Source organism: Danio rerio, chromosome 23, assembly GCF_052040795.2.
Source record: "Danio rerio strain M-AB ecotype USA chromosome 23, GRCz13ab, whole genome shotgun sequence".
Classification (NCBI taxonomy): domain Eukaryota; kingdom Metazoa; phylum Chordata; class Actinopteri; order Cypriniformes; family Danionidae; genus Danio; species Danio rerio.
In genome coordinates, this window is record NC_141043.1 from 1,405,001 (window position 1) to 1,415,000 (window position 10,000).

General features: G+C 42.8%; 1 protein-coding gene across 21 annotated transcripts in view; it reads left to right on the forward strand.

Moving 5' to 3' along the window:
* The window catches only part of utrn (utrophin), a 315,686-nt gene that overhangs the window by 185,059 nt on the left and 120,627 nt on the right, over positions 1-10,000 (forward strand). The gene's annotated exons all lie outside the window — the stretch shown is intronic.

Genomic DNA, 10,000 nt, shown 5'->3' on the forward strand with positions numbered 1-10,000 from the left:
CACTACCTATGACCTCTATTATTCATGCAACTCTTCTCTTAGCAAAGATTTAAGCACAAAATGAAACCTTGCATAAAACTTTAGCCAATAATGTTGTGTTTCCATCTGATGAGTGAAAGAGGAAGGCGGCATGGTGGCTCAGTGGTTAGCACTGTCCCCTCACAACAAGAAAGTTGCTGGTTTGAGTCCCGGCTGGGCCAGTTGGCATTTCTGTGTGGAGTTTGCATGTTTTCCCCATGTTGGTGTGGGTTTCCTCCCTCACAGTTCAAATGCATGCGCTATAGGGGGATTGATGAGCTAAATTGGCCGTAGTGTTTGAGTGTGTGTGTGTGAATGAGTGTGCACTGGGTTGCAGCTGGAAGGGCATCCATTGTGTAATATGCTGGAATAGTTGGCGGTTCATGATGTTGAATGCGGTTATACTCATTGCAGGAGTATTTCACTGATGTGGCAACAATCGAACGTCATTAAAAATGTTAGTGCTCCATTTGGTGCTCCAAGTGCAGGGCTGGCACGTCCATAGAGGCGACCTGGGCGGCTGCCTAGGGGGGCAGAATAGAGAGGGCGGCGTCCCCGACACTACCCTCACCACCCGCGCCCTCAGTTATGTCCGCGTCCCCGACACTACCCTCACCATCCGCACCCTCAGTTATGTCCGCGTCTAGTGCGGTAGAATAGAGAGGGCGGCGTCCCGACACTACCCTCACCATCCGCACCCTCAGTTATGTTTGCGTCTAGTGCGGTAGAATAGAGAGGGCGGCGTCCCCAACACTACCCTCACCACCCGCGCCCTCAGTTATGTCCGCATCCCCGACACTACCCTCACCATCCGCACCCTCAGTTATGTCCGTGTCTAGTGCGGTAGAATAGAGAGTGCGGCATCCCGACACTACCCTCACCACCCGCGCCCTCAGTTATGTCCGCATCCCCAACACTACCCTCACCATCCGCACCCTCAGTTATGTCCACGACTAGTGCGGTAGAATAGAGAGGGCAGCGTCCCCGACAATACCCTCACCACCTGGCCCTCAGTTATGTCTGCATCCCCGATACTACCCTCACCATCCGTACCCTCAGTTATGTCCGTGTCTAGTGCGGTAAAATAGAGAGCGCGGCGTCCCGACACTACCCTCACCACCCGCGCCCTCAGTTATGTCCGCATCCCCGACACTACCCTCAGCACCTGCGCCCTCAGTTATGTCTGCGTCTAGTGCGGTAGAATAGAGAGGGCGGCGTCGCCAACTCTACCCTCACCACCTGCGTCCTCAGTTATATCCGCGTCCAAGACAATACCCTCACCACCCGTGCCCACAGTTATATCCGCGTCCCTGACACTACCCTTACCACCCACGGCTTCAGTTATATCCATGTCTAATGTGGCAGAATAGAGAGGGCGGCATCCCCAACACTACCCTCACCACCCGCACCCTCAGCTATATCCACGTCTAGGTCGGCAGAATACAGAGGGTTGGGGTTGGGGGCGGCGTGACCGTTTTTTGCCTAGAGCGGCAGCTCAGCTTGCTCCACCCTGATGGTGTGTCATCTGGGACGCCGCTCTTGTCTCAATTTTGTCTCATCTCTTTATTGTTGTCCATTCTTAAGTCTCCTTGTCTTCTCACTGTCGTCTCATCTCACCTTACCTCGTCTTCATCTTAGTCTCTTGTCTCAGTTAATCTTATTTTTCATCCCATCTCAGGTCTGTTTCCCTCTCCTCTGCTCTTCTCTCTTGTCTTATTGTATCTCTGTTTGTCTGATCTCATCCTGTCTGATATCTTTCCGTTCTCATTTGTCATTGTTATTCTGCGATGCTGAAGTGCGCGTGTTTTTTGCGATTCTTTTAATCACACGTCATTGTTTTGTCTTTCCATTGTTTTCCTTTTTTTCTCACTTTTGTCTCTCTGATTTCATCTTTTCCGTTATATTACCTTCACAATCACCTTGCAGTGAAAGTACTCTGATAATCATCATATTGGACTGTTATATTGTGATTAAACGTGCCGCCACAATAACGAATGCGCCAAATGTGTCATTAACTGTCTGTGTGATAATGACAGTAATCAGGCTAATAGCAGGCCTGAGCTGAACAATCAGAGCATTGACACTTTAATCCCTAATGCTTTAATCTGCATTTCTCTGACCCAAGATCTCAAATAATATCAAATATTTACATACACAAATTCAAAGAAACGTATCGTATCTATCCTGACAGCAGTTTCTCATGGGGACGTCTGTCAAAGACAAATAAAAGAAAACTCCACATCTGTGCTTTTGGATGACGATGAGTTTGTTGAGAATGTCTGCATTTCTTATCCTACGAAGTGTCTTGTATCACATGACCATTCACAAATGCTCAATCACATATTAATACATCATGAGATCCACTTTGCGGCATATTTCTAGTTCTTTAAACTAGCGCTACATTTCCACAGCGTATTATTGTCAGAGCTGGTGTAATCATCATGGCAGCAGCCAATAATTTGACCATAACAACACCAAAAGGTGACTTCACATCTGGTTATCTATTTTTAAATATTTTTAACATGCAAGATGCCATGAAGTGCAATCATACGGTGCGTTTAAGTGGCCAAAAGGCCTTACTAAACGACTTTTGTATTTTTTCTCCATTTCTACATGCACTGCATTATGGATCTGGACTGCAGTTATAGCACCACACGACCTCTGTGTTTGTTAAAACAGTGGATAGTTCAGCCTGGGGTTCTGCTACAGAATGTGCTCGTTAATATGGGATTGTTTTTCTCACTTTATTTAGAACTTCAGGGCAAATGTTTGATTCTTGATTCTGAAAGAGGTAATAATGGAATATAAAATGAAATATTAAAGCATAAAATACGTCTTAAATACGTTAATTAAAGGCCCATATTGCAAAATAAATTGCTGAATAAAATATTAAATGTAAATATTGTACATTTTCACTTATAAAAATTGTGACAGGGCCTGACCTGACTCTTGAAAGCTTGTCATCCTCAAATAAAAACCACAAAGCAAGTATAAAATCATACAATTCAATGACAGAACGCATCCTTGATCACTGTTAGCTTCTGCTCCGTCAAATGATGTCACTTCCTTAAGTCATAGCCTTAAAGGTGTGACTCTCTCTCTCTCTCTCTCTCTCCCTCTCTCTCCTCCTCAGACAGTTTGACTAATGATTCTCTGGAGCCAGCAGAAAGATTGCCCCCCATTTTGACTTTCTCCCTCTCTCCCGCCTGCACCTCATCTTCTTCCCGGGCTCTTATAATAGATTGTCTTGCCCTGGTGAGAGCTTTAGCCATGCGGATACAAAACACCAGGCCTTTTCAACACGTCACGGCTGATTAGTGTGCCGTGCCAAGCGGGCGACCAGGATAGAGCACGGCCCACAACTCTAGATGGAAGGAAAAATGAATAATTTTGCGTGCGGTCTGAGAGTCTTGTAGGAGCCGAACACACACACACTCTGATACACACGGCAGACTTACACTGATAAAGAGAGTTAGAGAGAAACTAGAGTGACCTTTATTTCTAGATTAATCGAGTGGAATGAGGTCGTCAGATGAAACAGGAGCATCTGTGTTTCTACTTTGAAAAGCTGATTATTAAAGTACTTCTTTGTACAACTTTTCGTTTTCAGTTAAACAGTGTTTATACCAAACGTCAACGTCCCGCTCTCCCTCAAGAAGCTAATACGGAAGTAACTGCAACTGCAGTTCAATGACTGGCCTTTGGGGGCTGAATTCCTAGAAAAAAAAGGAACAGCATGTTAGCAGTGCTAATTAGCAATGCTAAAATACTAACAAGAGTTTATTTACAGATCTGCGACACTTAAAGTACTTCAGACTTTTTAAAGATGCATATTGGGGAGAGGTGTCCAACCTACAGCAACACCGGGGTACCTCAGGGCTCTGTTCTTGGGCCACTTCTCTTCTCCATCTACATCTTTAGGATCAGTCATCCAGAAACATGGATTTTCCTACCACTGCTATGCTGATGATACCCAGCTATACCTCTCTTTTCACCCTGATGTTCCCTCGGTTCCAGCTCGCATCTCAGCCTGCCTGTCAGACATTTCACATTGGATGAAAGATCATCATCTTCAGCTTAACCTGGCGAAAATGGAAATGCTTGAAGTTTCTGTCAACCCGACTCTACATCATAACTTTTCAATCCAGATGGATGGGGCAACCATTACTGCATCCAAAATGGTGAAAAGCCTTGAATCAATGATTGATGACCAACTAAACTTCTCTGACCACATTTCTAGAACTGCTCGATCTTGCAGATTCGCACTCTATAACATTAGAAAGGTCCGACCCTTCCCATCTGAACATGCAGCTCAACTCCTTGTTCAAGCTCTTGTTCTCTCCAAACTGGATTACTGCAACTCTCTACTAGCCGAGCTTCCAGCTAACTCTATCAAGCCTCTTCAGCTGCTTCAGAATGTATGTTTTAAAGTTAAAACATAATGACAAAATCATATTGGTTTCCCAACTAAAGGTTCTATATTAAGCTCATATTCACGTACACACACAGTCTTAGCTAGTTTTCATTTCTTTGTAGAGTAAGTGTGTCTCTACATCTCCTCATTCATTATATAATGAGCACTTGAGGACGGTTTTGTCCCACTAATAGTGTTTATTAATCATACATCTAATTGTCCAATAGAAGAGCCTCGTTTACTGCTGCCTTAATTAAATCTATCAATCAATGTTCAGGAAAGTCCTCCTGTGTGTCCTGAGTGAGAAAGTGTGGGTTTAGAGATGCAGGGATATCCTGTTCTGTTGTTGACCAGTATAGGGACAAATGCTTTGGTCAAAGTCAGAGACTATTTCGATCCTTCACAAAATGAAAAACAAACAAAATGCTGCGATTGGTCAGATGACTCTACTTGGTTCTGCTCGGATTGGATGGCTGCACTTGGTTTTGCTCTAATTGGTCAGACGACTCTTCTCTGCACTTATTGGTCAGATGACTCTACTTGGCTTTGCTCTGATGATTTTGTAATTGGTCAAATGACTCTCTCTGCTCTGATAGGTCAGATGACCTTTTCTGCTCTGACTGGTGAGACAACTCTCTTCTACTCTGATTGGTCAGCTTACTCTTCTGTGCTCCGATTGGTTAGACGACTCTTCTCTGCTTAGTCAGCTGACTGTTTCTGCTCTGATTGGTCAGATGACTCTTGTCTGCTCTGTTCTGATTTGTCAGAGGATACTGCTCTCTTCTGCTCAGATGGGAATCTGTTCTGATTGGTCGGTTGACTTTACTCTGTTTTACTCTGCTTTACTCTGTTTCAGGTCAGATGACTCTGGTTTTAGTCGGATTGGCCAGATGAGTCTGCTGCGCTCTGATTGGTCAATTGGCACTACTCTATTCTGGTCCAGTTGGAATGTGTTCCAATTTTCTAGATGAATCTCTATAGCTTTGCTGTGATTGGTCTGATGTCTAGATGTCTCTATTCTGATTTGGCAGATGATTCTACTCTGTTCTTATCCGATTGGAATATGTTCTGATTGGTCAGAAAACTCTATTTGGTTTTACTCAGATTGGTCAGATGAGTCTGCTTTACTCTGATTGGTCAGTTGGCACTACTCTGTTCTAGTTCTGATTGGTCAGATGAATCTACATGGTTTTTCTCCGATTGGTCAGATGAGTCTTCTTATTTCAGAAGCTTTTAAAAAAAAACTCTGCTCTGATTGGACAATGCCACTGCTCCAATTTCTCACATGGTTCTTCTCCGCTCTGATAGGTCAAATTGTTCTACTCTGCTCTGATTGGTCAAATTGGTCTTTTGTGACCAATTGCTTGAAAAAAAACAAACTCTCATGACTCGAATTTCAGCTCTTCCACACCATTAGTAAACGTGTCGTCCACATGCAGCCATTATGCAAATCAACTACAACCCAGCATAGTGTTGTGCAGGAATTAAGACTGTATTACTGCTGGCCTGTTCAGAATCGCTTCATCTTTGAAACTGCGCAGACCTTTTACATTAGCAATCAGTTACATTACACACTGCGTCAAAGGTAATATCTGAAAAAGCGTATAATAGGAGCACTTTAACGTGAAGAACGGAATGAAATTTATACACACTCTCAGTTATTTCCCAGAACTCTTATATAACTGCTCTCACGCTGCATTAGTCATGTCTCCGTAACACTATTTTTTGCACCCAAGAAAAGAAATAATGACCTTAAAAAGAAAAGTTGGAAACTGTCTTTGCACTGATTTCTCCAATCTGTTCAATAATGGCCCCGTCTGTGTGATTTATTCTGATCATTCGGGTCTTGAATCCTTGTACTGTTAAATAAGAGACGGATTAAAGGCCTCAGACTTTTCTTTGACCTGAGACGAGAAAGAATGACCTCAGTGTGTCTAATAAGAGCTGAACAGTGATTCAATCCGATCATCCTTTAATGCAGCCAATAAAGAGAAGAAAGACGCTTAAGTGTTTGCGTTTTTCACCTGACGAGAGGACAGAGAGAGTGTTTTTATGTGTCTGAACTGCTGAAAGAGCGATGTACAGGTCCTCTTCTGTCAGCTTTGTTAGTCTTCATCTTGAATCAGTTTGCTGCTTGTGTTGATTTAATTTTACACCATATTTTACATTTGGCTATATTTTAGTGCTATTTCAGTGGCTTTGTAAGTGCTTCTGTATTTGGTAGGGCTGTACAATATATCAGAAAAGTATCACAATAATAGTATAAACCATATTCATATCTTAAAGAGGGGCATTAAAAAAAATTTAATAAAATGGTTGGCCTTATATGTTGGGATACTGCCTGCAAGGCTGTCGGGAACTTTTGTTTTATTGAAACTTGTTTTTGTTTAATGACTTTACTAATTATGAGCCTGTTGTTTAGTAAGCCTTAATTAGCCCAGTTACACCTTTAAATTCCTCTAATTGGTCAGATGATTCCACTTGGTTTTGCTTTGATTGGTCAGCTGACTCTTCTCTGCATTGATTGGTCAGATGACTCTACTTGGTTTTGCTCTGATTGGTCAGCTGACTCTTCTTTGCATTGATTGGTCAGATGACTACTTGGTTTTGCTTTGATTGGTCAGCTGACTCTTCTCTGCATTGATTGGTCAGATGACTCTACTTGGTTTTGCTCTGATTGGTCAGCTGACTCTTCTTTGCATTGATTGGTCAGATGACTACTTGGTTTTGCTCTGATTGGTCAGCTGACTCTTCTTTGCATTGATTGGTCAGATGACTCTACTTGGTTTTGCTCTGATTGGTCAGCTGACTCTTCTTCGCATTGATTGGTCAGATGACTCTACTTGGTTTTGCTCTGATTGGTCAGCTGACTCTTCTTCGCATTGATTGGTCAGATGACTCTACTTGGTTTTGCTCTGATTGGTCAGCTGACTCTTCTCTGCATTGATTGGTCTGATGACTCTTCTTGGTTTTGCTCTGATTGGTCAGATGACCATTCTCTGGTCTGATTGGTCAAATGACTCTTCTCTGCATTGATTGGTCAGATGACTCTACTTGGTTTTGCTCTGATTGGTCAGCTGACTCTTCTCTGCACTGATTGGTCAGATGACTACTTGGTTTTGCTCTGATTGGTCAGCTGACTCTTCTCTGGACTGATTGGTCAGATGACTACTTGGTTTTGCTCTGATTGGTCTGATGACTCTGCATTGATTGGTCAGATGACTCTAGTTGTTTTTTCACTGGTTGGTCAGATGGTTTTCCTCTGCTCTGATTGGTCAGTCGACTCTTCGCTGCTCTGATTGCTCCGATGAATTCACTTGGTTTTGCTCTGATTAGTCAGATGACCATTCTCTGGTCTGATTGGTCAGATGACTATTCTGTTCTGATTGGTCAAATGACTTTCTCTGCTCTAATTGGTTAGATGAGTCTTCTCTGCTGTGATTGGTCAGATGACTCTTCTCTGCTCTGATTGGTCAGATTGCAGTACTTAGTTTTGATCTCATTGGTCAATTGACTTTCTCTGCTCTGACTGATCAGACAACTCTCCTCTACTCTTATTGGTCAGCTAACTCTTCTGTGCTCTGATTGGTCAGATGACTCTTCTCTACTTAGTCAGCTGATTCTACTCTGCTCTGATTGGTCAGATGATTCTTCTCTGCACTGTTCTGATTTGTCAGATGGTTTAACTCTCTTCTGCTCTGATGGGAATGTGTTCAGTTAGTCAGATGACTATTCTTTGGTCTGATTGGTCAGATGACTCTACTTGGTTTTGCTCTGATTGGACAGATGACTTTTCTCTGCTCTGATTGGTCAGATGGCTCTTCTCTGTACTGATTGGACAGATGAATCTACTTGGTTTTGCTCTGATTGGACAGATGACTATTCTCTGGTCTTATTGGTCAGATGACTCTACTTGGCTTTGCTCTGATTGGTCAGATGACTTTGCTCTGATTGGTCAGATGGCTCTTCTCTGCTCTGATTGGTCAGATGACTCTGCTCTGCTCTGATTGGTCAGATGACTCTACTTGGTTTTGCTCTGGTTGGTCAGATGTCTCTGCTCTGCTCTGATTAGTCAGATGGCTCTTCTCTCCGCTTTAATCTAGTATCTTAAAATATATTTAGGCAAATGTTATGTGCTGTCATCATGACAATGATAAAAAGAAATGAGTTATTAGAAATTAGCTATTGAAATTATTATGTTTAAAATGTGTTGGAAACAAATCCTCTCTGCTAAGCTGGTAGTGCTAGTTATTGGTTTGTTAATACCGTGAATAGTGACCTAAACTAAGGTGTTACCAAAACCATTTGTAGGCTTGTTTTGAGAATGAATCAGTACCTTACAAATCTGGACATGCATGACTTTTGAGTCAACTAAACCTTAAGGTTAGAGCTGAAACGCTGCTTTAACACACATCTTCAGCAAAGCAACAGATGATGACTCTTTCCACTTTTAAAGCCAAAAAGGATGTCCAGCTATCATCAAAACACTTCACAAAAGCACACGCAGCCCTAAATGACACATAATGAATAACCTCTGTGGAGGATGTGCGAGAGACCATTCAAAACCATCAAGCGACGCATCCTGAAGACCTCTTAAAGACTCCCAAACAAGCACTCAAGCGACAGACTTGTTTTGGGAGAATGTGTCAGACTCTATTGTCCATCAGTTGCCCTTGACAGGTTGACGCTCAGGTGCCATTTATCACTACAGCAACCAGCTAGCGTCATAGCAACGGTGACATCAGCGCTGCTTTCTTCACAGCAGAATGATGTCAGAAATGAACATCGGCTTCAAAACTCAGAATGTTTCAGGTTCAGCATCTTGTGGCGATCAATTTTGAGGCTGGTTTTGAAGAAAACATGCAGAAAACATCTCGCATTCAGTGAAAGTCTGACAGCATTTTTGTTAAAGTGTTCATGTCAAATAGTCGGTACAATATGTGCAGTCTTTGAAAACCTAATTCTGGATTAAAACAAGTTGTTTTCTGTCTGAATTGTCATGAGTTTAAAAGTGTTACTCCCTGTGAGCTGTAAAGGTGAGTTAGCTGGTAGTTAGTGGTGTAATGATTCACTCGACTTGTGATTTAAAGTGATATACAATTGCTGATTTCCCTATATGACTTGTTTAAGAGGGCGAGGCAGTGGCGCAGTAAGTAGTGCTGTCGCCTCACAGCAAGAAGGTCGCTGGTTTGAACCTCGGCTCAGTTGGCATTTCTGTGTGGAGTTTGCATGTTCTCCCTGCCTTCGCGTGGGTTTCCTTCAGGTGCTCCGGTTTCCCCCCACAGTCCAAAGACATGTGGTACAGGTGAATTGGGTAGGCTAAATTGTCCGTAGTGTATGAGTGTGTGTGTGTGAATGTGTGTGTGGATGTTTCCCAGAGATGGGTTGGAAGGGCATCCGCTGTGTGAAAACTTGCTGGATAAGTTGGCGGTTCATTCCGCTGTGGCGACCCTGGATTAATTAAGGGACTAAGACGACAAGAAAATGAATGAACTTGTTTAAGGAATGAGTTGACAATTTAGAAATCAACAAGTGACATTTTTTATTTATCAAATGTTGTACACGTCT